Source organism: Drosophila gunungcola, unplaced genomic scaffold, assembly GCF_025200985.1.
Source record: "Drosophila gunungcola strain Sukarami unplaced genomic scaffold, Dgunungcola_SK_2 000202F, whole genome shotgun sequence".
Taxonomy (NCBI): Eukaryota; Metazoa; Arthropoda; class Insecta; order Diptera; family Drosophilidae; genus Drosophila; species Drosophila gunungcola.
Genome location: NW_026453363.1, coordinates 86,654 through 91,394, shown reverse-complemented (window position 1 = coordinate 91,394; position 4,741 = coordinate 86,654). Strand labels below are relative to the sequence as shown.

General features: G+C 35.7%; 1 pseudogene; it reads left to right on the top strand.

The window, feature by feature from the left end:
* Window positions 1-1,006: 1,006 nt before the first annotated feature.
* On the top strand, window positions 1,007-4,051 carry LOC128265983 (sodium-dependent nutrient amino acid transporter 1-like; annotated as a pseudogene).
* The last annotated feature ends 690 nt before the right edge of the window (window positions 4,052-4,741 follow it).

Here is a 4,741-nt window from a genome sequence, read left to right as displayed (position 1 = left end):
TCAAACCCAGCAAAATGGTATTAATTCCGTGCCCGTAGATATTAAGATTAACATTATAATTTCGTAGAATTTATTTTGAATACTGGATAACCAGGAAATATGCTTCCTCGTTATAAAATTGTGCGAGAGCCATCGACGAACATCAATTAATTTTTTAAAACGCCGGTTCTGCAGCTGCAGCGCGGGTCACATAGGTTATATGTCAGTTAGTCGCATCAGGCAGCTTGTTAAGAACGGTTGACAATTCCACTCTTTGAAAATCAAGTGTATGTATAAGAGTACTCATAAAAGTTAATAAAAAATGTGTGGTGCTGGTCACAGATTAAATAGGGCGTTTTTGATTGAGATAAAAATTAGGCATTGGTCCTACCAACTTTTGGCTTTTATTGCTTGATCCCGGCATATTATGATAAAACTGGCACAATAAAACCTTCTTCAGATCCCATGTCAACAGCTTTTGTCTAGCTGTTAGATTTGAATTGGTTTGGACGAACCGTAGAAGGCATGCGTTCAGATAAGAGATTCTTTCGACAATTCTTCAAATTCCAAAAAGGTTTGGACATACCGTGGTTTAAGAACTGCATAACGTGGTAAACATTTCAATTTCTGCGATTAATGGTCGCGTTGAACCTTCAATGATTGCAATATCATCTTCAGCAGACTGAATTACTTTGAGATAGGTATAATATTAATTCTCAAAAAAATTATATAACTGCATTAATAACCAGCTTGGAATGACATTTAAAAATAATTGAGCTGTGAAATGGCATACAATAGAAACAAGAGAGACGAGCTTGACTTTGTTGACTTTCATAAACTAAAGTATAAACAAAATAGCCTGAGGTCTTTGCCTGACATCAGTTTGATATTTTTAGCCGACTAGTTTTGGCTATAAATGCCCTGATCGCTAGATTATGTGAATAACATGTAACCTTGAACTTGAGAAACTGACCTTTATAAACTTAGCTTTTATTTTATAGCCGATTATATGGATGCACCTGAGCTTTTCTGTTGGTCGCTGCCTCCATTTCATTCATGTTGTCGTGTACCCTAAATTACTCTTATCCGCAAATATGGATGATGCTGCAGAGTACCAAAAGCTTAGGCGAAGCATGGATGAAGCTCAAGGATCCAGGGAAGGACATCCAAAGTCGACAAATGATCTTAGTCCTAGATCCATTACATAATGAATTTGCCTAAACAATCCTATAATTCAAAAAGCTCACCATATAATGCGAAGTGGAGTCCAAGTCCTCTGGCCAGCGGGATCAGTGGGGAAAGGGGGTGGAGTTCCTCTTTTCCTGCATCGCATTGTCTGTGGGTCTGGGAAATGTCTGGCGCTTTCCCTTCATTGCTCTGGAGATCGGGGGAGGAGCTTTTCTGATACCATATGTGATACTGCTCCTGTTGATCGGCAGACCAGTATACTACCTGGAGCTGATCATTGGCCAGTTTTTAGGTCGTGGTTGCATCAAGGCCTTCGATATGGTTGCTATTATGAAAGGTATGTTCTAATGGTTCAAATTGTGCTTTCATTTAATTAAACAAAAAATTAATTATTAAAAAATTAATTGATCATATTGAGATTGAATTTTGATAAAAATTAGTCATAAAAATATTTGAAAAAAATTTATGAAAGTGATAATTTGCAACTGGGGTTATATTTTGTTAAAAATGTTTAAAAATATAAATCTTTCAACGTATTTAAGTTAAAAAAATGATACAAATCACAAATTATTTAACTTAATGGTAAATTTTTATAAAACGCTGAAAAAATTTAAATTAATATATGTTAGCCTTAAAAGAATTGCATTTCAACAAAATTGGAAAAATTACTATGTTGATCATATTGAGATTTAATTTCAATAAAAAAAAAATCATAAAATAAATAAAAGAAAGTGATAAGAAAGTATACAAAATATAAATTTTTAAAGTTCTAAATGGTAAAGTTAAAAAATTATAAAATTCACTATTTTCTTAGCTTTAGGGTACATTTTTTTAAACGCTGTATAAAAAAAGTATATTCGAATTAATTTAAAACAAAGAAAAGAAATTAAATGTTCTTGAAAACATTAAAATTATAATTGACTGGCGTATATGTTTAAAACCATTGCAGCTACGATGATTTGCAGCTCAATTTTAATAAAATTAAAAGAGTTCTGAACTGTCAAACTATTAACTAGTCAAAAACTAAAATAAAAAATAAATAAAAAACATTACAAAACAAAATATTTACAATAGTTACATTTTTACAATTTTTTTTTAATATTTGTATTGTTTCTATGGTAGCTTTATGTTAAAGTCGTCCGATTTTGATGAAATTTAAGCCGTATATCTGAAATATTTAATCATTAATATATTGTTCCTATGGGTGCTTTATGTTATAGTCTTCCGATCCGGCGCGTTCCGTCTTGTGTACTACCTGTAATAGAAAAATAACTTTTGGGAAAGTTTCAAGTAGATAGCTTTAAAACTGAGAGACTAGTTTGCGTAGAAACGGACGGACAGACGGACATGGCTAGATTGACTCTCCTAGTGATGCTGATCAAGAATAAATATACTTTATAGGGTCGGAAAAGTCTCATTCATTGCGTTGCAAACTTCTGACTGAAATTATAATACGCTCTGCAAGGGTATAAAAATTATACAAATCACAAATTATTCAACTTAATGCTAAATTTGTATAAAACGCTGAAAAAACTTACATTAGGAAAAGTTAACTTAAAAAAAATTCGATTCAGTTTCAACAAAATTGGAAAATTTACTATGTTGATCATACTGAGATTTAATTTCTATAAAAGAAATTCATAAAATCGTTTTTAAAAAAATAAAAGAAAGTGATAAGAAAATATAGATAAGATCAATTTTTTTAACTGATAAAGTTCAAAAGTGATAAAACTTGATATTTTCTTAACTTAACTTAACTTAATTCAGAGTCTACACACTGTATACGAAAAGTTTTTTTTTAATAATTAAAAAAAAAAAAAGCGACACATTTTGTAACACAGTGAAAGCAAAAGCGTTCAAGGTTTATTACCCATTACCCCCAATTAATGCTTTGCAGGCATTGCTTATGGCCAGGTATATTCCACCGCGATGGCTACCACCTACTATGCCTGTATTATGGCATTGACCATCCGGTATTTGTTGGCCAGTTTTAGTGAGGTCCTGTCCTGGACTTATTGCCTGGTGGAATGGGGCAGCAACTGTGTGGCCACAGGAGATTCCAATGATACGTCTATTGGCAGGGTGTGTTCTTCGCGGAGCTGCTCTTCACGTAAGTTTAAAGGAATAAAGTCCCCTTTATAACAATTAACTAACCTCCCAGCCTATACAGATCAACTGTATTCAGGGAACCCTAAACTTTGGAGGACAATGGTCTAGGAACTCCCAGCTGGGATCTGGTATTGTTTCTCTTAGCCACTTGGGTTATCATCGGAACAATTTTGTCTAAAGGCACAAGGAGCTCATTCAAAGCTTCTTATATTCTGGCCCTGTTTCCCTAGGTGATGTTAGTCATTTTGATCCGCGCTGTTACATTGCCAGGTGCCTGGCATAGATTTGTGTATTTCCTAAAGCCCCATGCTGAATTTACATGTTTGGTAAGCGGCCATCACCCAAATGTTCTTCTCGTTGGCCGCTTGCTTTGACACCCAATTTATGTACGCCTCCTTCAATGAATTCAACAAGTAAGCTACTCAAATAGCATTTAAATGTCTGATTTATTAGCTTTAATATTTTCAGAGACGTGATTATCATCATTACCATAGATTCGATAACTTCCATCTTGGCTGGCTGTATAATCTTTGGAAATTTGGCAACCTGGCTCATGAGACCAAGTACTTTCTTGGGCGGCTTGTTTGTTCATATGTACTATACAGACTGTCTACGTCACTGATTAGATTTAATTAAAAAGCGCCGACTGTCTAAAGCTGGGTACTCGTAGTCCCTAATATTGACGGATATTGTACCAAATATTATCTAAAACCCCATTAGGCAGATCGAACTTAGAACTGAGAACTTACTCGGAAAGCGCACGAACAGCAACTGAATGCTAATTTTACCCACAGGCGATGTGCATCAGAGAGCGAAACCACGTTCTACTTTCGCCCCCCATTTTGCAGGCCTTCCGTTTTATCCAAAGCTTCGCATTTTTTTGATAGTGCTCATTTGTTTTTATACTCCCAGTTCAGAACAAAGTATTTTTATACCTCTTACATCTTGAATCATAAAGACCTAATTTTTCTTATATATTTTTTCGTTTTGTTGATCAAAATTTAATCGGTTACAATTTCAACACTTTTTCTACAGCAAAATAACATCATGTCGGCTCCAGTTCGTGGTAAGATTTGAAATCCGGTATTGAGGTGTGGCTTATGGACCTCTGATTTCTTTGATAGGTAATAAGGCCTCAAAGCTGAGGTCCGAAGGAAAAGTTGAAAAGCGCGCACCCATTGGTCCTTCTTGGGTGAGTAAGGGTGAATCACTTTACCGTGGTTCTTGTGAATGCTACACATTTTCCATAGGTTCTTACTTCCACCCGAGGCAAAGCCTTTAATCGTGGCTCCGAACCCACCAGTCGCGATACCAGTCCCAGTCGCATCCCGACCATCCGCAGACCCAGATCAATCCCGACCAGTCGCATACCTATCCGCATGCTTGCGGGTGACCCGAAGAGAAATACTTCCCCAGTTCGGGCCACTCCCTTGGAGGCAGTAACCAGTGCCATTGCGTGTTCCTT